Source organism: Suncus etruscus, chromosome 8 (genome assembly GCF_024139225.1).
Source record: "Suncus etruscus isolate mSunEtr1 chromosome 8, mSunEtr1.pri.cur, whole genome shotgun sequence".
NCBI classification, from domain to species: domain Eukaryota; kingdom Metazoa; phylum Chordata; class Mammalia; order Eulipotyphla; family Soricidae; genus Suncus; species Suncus etruscus.
The window spans coordinates 93,952,917-93,960,423 of NC_064855.1; positions in this window are offsets into that span (position 1 = coordinate 93,952,917).

Sequence of the window (7,507 nt, forward strand, 5' to 3'; positions counted from 1 at the left end):
GTGCTCAGGGGTTACTCCTGGCTGTTTGCTCAGAAACAGCTCCTGGCAGGCATGGGGGACCATATGGGACACCGGGATTCGAACCAACCACCTTAGGTCCTGGATCGGCTGCTTGCAAGGCAAACACCGCTGTGCTATCAATACTTAAATTATTAAGATCCATTTTAATGCGTAAGTTATTGAAAATTTATTACATGCTATTATATATGTGCAGTTTATAATAATCATATATAGAATTAGCAGATTTGGGTTACTACTTTAGAACTATTGCTTAATAGATCTAAGATCTTGAACAATATTCATTTTTTTAGTTTTAGTTTTTTCTTTTTTTTCTTTTTAATTTTATTTAAACACCTTGATTACATACATGATTGTGTTTGGGTTTCAGTCATGTAAAGAACGCCACCCATCACCAGTGCAACATTCCCACCACCAATGTCCCAAGTCTCCCTCCTCCCCACCTAACCCCTGCCTGTACTTTAAACAGGCTCTCCATTTCCCTCATATATTCTCATTATTAGGAAAGTTCAGAATGTAGTTATTTCTCTAGTTAAACTCATCACTCTTTGTGGTGAGCTTCCTGTGGTGAGCTGGAACTTCCAGCTCTTTTCTCTTTTGTGTCTAAAAATTATTATTGCAAGAATGTCTTTCATTTTTCTTAAAACCCATAGATGAGAGAGACCATTCTGTGTTTTTCTCTCTCTCTCTGGCTTATTTCACTCAGCATAATAGATTCCATGTACATCCATGTATAGGAAAATTTCATGACTTCATCTCTCCTGACAGCTGCATAATATTCCATTGTGTATATGTACCACAGTTTCTTTAGCCATTCATCTGTTGAAGGGCATCTTGGTTGTTTCCAGAGTCTTGCTATGGTAAATAGTGCTGCAATGAATATGGGTGTAAGGAAGGGGTTTTTGTACTGTATTTTTGTGTTCTTAGGGTATATTCCTAGGAGTGGTATAGCTGGATCATATGGGAGCTCGATTTCAAGTTTTTGGAGGAATCTCCATTTCGCTTTCCATAAAGGTTGAACTAGACGGCATTCCCACCAGCAGTGGATAAGAGTTCCTTTCTCTCCACATCCCCGCCAACACTGTTTATTCTCATTCTTTGTGATGTGTGCCCATTCTCTGTGGTGTGAGGGTGGTATCTCATCGTTGTTTTGATTTGCATCTCCCTGATGATTAGTGATGTGGAGCACTTTTTCATGTGTCTTTTGGCCATTTGTATTTCTTTTTTTGTCAAAGTGTCTGTTCATTTATTCTCCCCATTTTTTGATGGGATTAGATGTTTTTTTTTCTTGTAAAGTTCTGTCAGTGCCTTGTATATTTTGGAGATTAGCCCCTTATCTGATGGGTTATTGGGTGAATAGTTTCTCCCACTCAGTGGGTGGCTCTTGTATCCTGGGCACTATTTCCTTTGAGGTGCAGAAGCTTCTCAGCTTAATATATTCCCATCTGTTAATCTCTGCTTTCACTTGCTTGGAGAGTGCAGTTTCCTCCTTGAAGATGCCTGTAATGTCCTGAGTGTCTTGCCTATGTGGCTGTTCTATATATCTTATGGTTTTTGGGGCTGATATCGAGGTCTTTAAATCCATTTGGATTTTACCTTCGTACATGATGATAGCTGGGGGGTCTAAGTTCAATTTTTTGCAAGCAGCTATCCAATTGTGCCAACACCACTTGTTGAAGAGGCTTTCCCTGCTCCATTTAGGGTTTCCTGCTCCTTTATCAAAAATTAGTTGATTGTATGTCTGGGGAAAATTTTCTGAGTATTCAAGCCTATTCCACTGATCTGAGGGCCTGTCCTTATTCCAATACCATGCTGTTTTGATAACTATTGCTTTGTAGTAGAGTTTAAAGTTGGGGAAAGTAATTCCTCCCATATTCTTTTTCCCAATGATTGCTTTGGCTATTCGAGGGTGTTTATTGTTCCAAATGAATTTCAAAAGTGTCTGATCCACTTCTTTGAAGAATGTCATGGGTATGTTTAGAGGGATAGCATTAAATCTGTATAATGCCTTGGGGAGTATTGCCATTTTGATGATGTTAATCCTGCCAATCCAATAGCAGGGTATGCATTTTCATTTCCGCGTGTCCTCTCTTATTTCTTGGAGCAGAGTTTTATAGTTTTCCTCTGTATAGGTCCTTTCACATTTTTAGTCAAGTTGATTCCAAGATATTTGAGTTTGTGTGGCACTTTTGTGAATGGGGTTGTTTTCTTAATGTCCATTTCTTCCTTATTACTGTTGGTGTATAGAAAGGCCATTGATTTTTGTGTGTTAATTTTGTAGCCTGCCACCTTGCTATATGAGTCTATTGTTTCTAGAAGCTTTTTTGGTAGAGTCTTTAGGGTTTTCTAAGTAGAGTATCATGTCATCTGCAAACAGTGAGAGCTTGACTTCTTCTTTTCCTATCTGGATTCCCTTGATATTTTTTTCTTGCCTAATCGCTATAGCAAGTACTTCCAGTGCTATGTTGAATAGGAGTGGTGAGAGAGGACAGCCTTGTCTTGTACCAGAATTTAGAGGGAAGGCTTTTAGTTTTTCTCCGTTGAGGATAATATTTGCCGTTGGCTTGTGGTAGATGGCTTCAACTAGATTGAGAAAGGTTCCTTCCATTCCCATCTTGCTGAGAGTTTTGATCAAGAATGGGTGTTGGACCTTATCAAATGCTTTCTCTGCATCTATTGATATGATCATGTGGTTTTTATTTTTCTTGTTATTGATGTTGTGTATGATGTTGATAGATTTACGGATGTTAAACCAGCCTTGCATTCCTGGGATGAAACCTACTTGATCATAGTGGATGACCTTCTTAATGAGGCATTGAATCCTATTTGCCAGGATTTTGTTGAGGATCTTTGCATCTGCATTCATCAGCGATATTGGTCTGTAATTTTCTTTTTTTGTAGCATCTCTGTCTGGTTTAGGTATCAAGGTGATGTTGGCTTCATAAAAGCTATCTGGAAGTGTTTCCGTTTGTTCAATTTCATGAAAGAGTCTTGCCAGGATTGGTAGTAGTTCCTCTTGGAAAGTTTGAAAGAATCCATTAGTGAATCCATCTGGGCCTGGGCTTTTGTTTTTCGGCAGACCTTTGATTACCATTCTAATTTCATCAATGGTGATGGGGCTGTTTAGATATGCTACATCCTCTTTCTTCAACCGTGGAAGATTATAAGAGTCCAAGAATTTATCCATTTCTTCCAGGTTCTCATTTTTAGTGGTGTAGAGTTTCTCAAAGTAGTTTCTGATTACCCTCTGAATCTCTCTCATATCAGTAGTGATCTCTCCTTTTTCATTCCTAATACGAGTTATCAAGTTTCTCTCTCTCTTTCTTTGTTAGTTTTGCCAGTGGTCTATCAATCTTGTTTATTTTTTCAAAGAACCAACTTCTGCTTTCGTTGATCTTTCGGATTGTTTTTTGGGTTTCCACTTCATTGATTTCTGCTCTCAGCTTTGTTATTTCCTTCTGTCTTCCTATTTTGGGGTCCTTTTGTTGAGCATTTTCTAGTTCTATTAGCTGTGTCATTAGGCTACTCAGGTAAGCTCCTTCTTCCTTCCTGATGTGTGCTTGCAAAGCTATAAATTTTCCTCTCAGTACTGCTTTTGCTGTGTCCCATAAGTTCTGATAGTTTGTGTCTTGATTGTCATTTGTTTCCAGGAACCTTTTGATTTCCTCCTTGATTTCATCTCGGACCCACTGGTTATTGAGTATGAGGCTGTTTAACTTCCAGGTGTTAAGGTTTTTCTTCTGAGTCCCTTTGGAATTCACAAATAATTTCAGAGCCTTGTGGTCATCAAAGGCAGTCTGCAAAATTTCTATCCTCTTGATCTTATGGAGGTATGTTTTATGTGCCAGCATGTAGTCTATCCTGGAGAATGTCCCATGTACATTGGAGAAGAATGTGTATCCAGGTTTCTGGGGGTGGAGTGTCCTATATATATCCACTAAGCCTCTTTCTTCCAATTCTCTCCTCAGGTCTAGTATATTCTTGTTGGGTTTCAGTCTGGTTGACCTATCCAGTGTTGACAAAGCCGTGTTGAGGTCCCCCACAATTATTGTGTTGTTATTGATATTATTTTTCAGATTTGTCAACAGTTGTATTAAATATTTTGCTGGCCCTTCATTCGGTGCATATATGTTTAGGAGAGTTATTTCTTCCTGCTCTACATACCCCTTGATTAATATAAAATGTCCATCTTTGTCCCTTACAACCTTCCTGAGTATAAAGTTTGCATTATCTGATATTAGTATGGCCACTCCAGCTTTTTTATGGGTGTTGTTTGCTTGGATAATTTTTCTCCAGCCTTTTATTTTGAGTCTATGTTTGTTCTGACTATTGAGGTGCGTTTCTTGTAGGCAGCAGAAAGTTGGATTGAGTTTTTTGATCCATTTAGCCACTCTGTGTCTCTTGACTGGTGCATTTAGTCCATTGACATTGAGAGAAAGAATTGTCCTGGGATTTAATTCTATCTTTATATCGAAATTTGGTGTGTCTCTTGGTTAGTCTTGTCTTAAATTAGGTCTTTCAGTTTTTCTCTTAAGACTGGTTTGGAGTCTGTAAAGTTTCTGAGCTGCTTTTTGTCTGTGAAACCATGTATTCTTCCGTCAAATCGGAAAGTGAGTTTTGCTGTGGTATAGTATTCTGGGTGAAGCATTCATTTCATTCAATCTTGTCACAATATCCCACCACTGCTTTCTGGCATTGAGTGTTTCTGGTGACAGGTCTGCTGTAAATCTCAAGGACGCTTGCTTGAACGTAATTTCCCCTTTTGATCTTGCTGTTTTCAGAATTCTGTCTTTATCTGTGGGATTTGTCATTGTGACTAGGATGTGTCTTGGGGTGTTTTTTCTGGGGTCTCTTTTGGTTGGTACTCTTCGAGCATGTAGGATTTGATCACCTATATTCTTTAGCTCTGGAAGTTTCTCTTTAATGATGTTCTTGACCATTGATTCTTCCTGGGAATTTTCTTCCTGGGTCTCTGGGACTCCAATGATTCTTAAGTTGTTTCTGTTGATCTTATCATAGACTTCTATTTTCATCTGTTCCCATTCCTTGACTAATTTTTCCATTGTCTGCTCATTTGCTTTAAGTTTTTTGTCCAATCTCTCCTGCTGTATGGAATTGTTATGTATCTCATCTTCCACAGCACCAAGTCTATTCTCAGCTTCTGATACCCTGTCCCAGAGCTTATCCATTTTGTCATTCACTTCGTTTACTGACTTTTTCAGGCCTGTTAATTGATATGTTATTTCAGTTTGGAGTTTTGTGATTTCTGTCTTCATATTTTCTTGGTTCTTATTAGTGTTCTGTTCAACTCGGTTCATGGTTTCTTTGAGTTCTTTGAACATATTCCATATTGCTAGTCTAAAGTCCTTATCTGAGAGGTTGATTATTTTTTGGCCATTATCTGGTCATCAGAATTGTCCTCTTCATTCTCTATGTCTGATGTTGGCCTGCGTTATTTCCCCACTGTCACACTTGTATTTTGGGTTTTTCTATGTGTTGTGGTGGTATTCATTGGCTATATGATGTAGGCCGCACACTTCTCTGGCTCCGCCCTTTCTGGATGGGCTGACTTGTCTCTAAGGGAGGGGAGTCCTCCGTGGGTGAAGCCTCACACTGGATCAAATCTTAGGCCCAAGCATTCAACGGAGAAGACAGTCCGAAGAGGAATGCTTGCTTCTGTGTTATAGCTCAGTTCTTTGTGTGATTTTTTCTTCTTGTTACGATGGTGTTCTTTTCTTAGAAAGAGCGCATGGCGCGTAGCGAAGCGGAGCGGCAGTGCTCTGCTGGAGCCTCTTTTGCCCCACTCCAAGAGTTTCACGCAAGAGGGACAGTAGAGAAACATTTACAAGGAGCACTCACAGTTGGGCTCCACTGGGCGGGTGCAGATTCGTGGCTTTTCCCTGCCTGATGTCCCAAACAGGGCAGCTGGCTTCTGCGAAAACCCGCCGGTTTTCCAGCTCAGGGAACTTAGTTTGTGAGGCTTCGAGTTGCCTCAAACAGTATATCTAGTATAGGGTTGTTGGCTAGATAACTATGTATATATGTCTATAAAATTGAAGTTATCTTTGGGTTAGAGGAGTAGTGCAGGAGTAGGGCACTTGTCTTGCACGTGGCTGAACCAGGACAGACCTTGGCTGACCAGGACGGACTTGGTTCTATCTTGGTGTCCCATATGGTCCCAAAGCCAAGAGTGATTTTGGGCACATAGCCAAGAGTAACCCCTGAGCATTCACAGGGTAAGGCCCTAAATTAAATAATAAATTAAATAAATAAAATAAAATTGAAGTTATTTTTACAAATACTTTGCTTAAGAATATACTTAGGGTTTAATACTAAGACAAAAACACATGCATTTTTTAAAAAAGCCTTTAGCTTTTTAAACAATACCATTTTTTGTTCAATATATGCTCACATCTATTGTCTATTAAGGGAGGGAGGAGTTCCATAAAATGTTAATAATAAAGTTCATTTTAGCTTCCAGACCCTAGCTTTGTTTAATAGAATTTATTCTAGATTTCCATAATCCTAGTTTTTATTAGCAAGATTTATTGCAGTTCATAAAGACTATAAAAACTTGTTAGAATATATTTATAATACTGTGCTATAAAATACTCTTGAGTTTCAAAATTAGTAAGCAAATATGATCCAACTACACAAAATTTGCAACTTTGGAATTGAGTAGCAGATACTCTTTTTTTCTAAAAGATAAAAACTGAAACTAAATAGAGTGATCATAAGTGAAAATCTCCAATATCAAATTTCCTTCCAGAACCACAAACTATAATCACCATTGAATTTTGGCCCATGTTTTAAAACTTCCCTATAAGAAAATGGCATGACATCATTAATAGTGAGCATCCTATAGTTCTACAATATAGCTCTATGATGACTTTAATTCTAACCAAGTTTAAGAGATGAGTCCTTCTTTTCTTTTTCTTTTTTTCAGTTGGTGAATGATCATTAGATTGATTTCCTGTATCTAAAATTAAAACTAAGATCATTCTTTTAATGGAGAGATCACTGTTTAATTTGTCAATTATAAAGCACAATGTATGATAGGCAAATGTCAATAGATGGAAACTCCAAAGGCTCTTGACATCAGATAGCTCAAGAAACTCTAACAAGGCGCTGGAAAAATAATGGAGCAGGTAGGGATCTTGCCTTGTATAGCCCAGGTTCAATCCTGGCATCCTATATAGTCCCTCAAGCACTGTTAGGAGTAATCCCTGAGTGTAGAGAATCAGGAATAAAACCTGAGAGTTGCCAGGTGTGAACCCCCTACACAGGCACACCAAAGGGGTAAAAGGAGACTGCATAGGGCCGGGAGTTAGCACAGATCAGTGCTTTTTCCGAGGATGTGACTGACCAGGTACAATTACTGCATTCCATATGGTTCTCTGATACTGCCAGGAATAATTTCTGAGTGTGGTTAATGAATTAAAGGGAGGGAGGGGAGAAGGGAAGGAGGGAGGGAGGGAGGCAGGGAGGG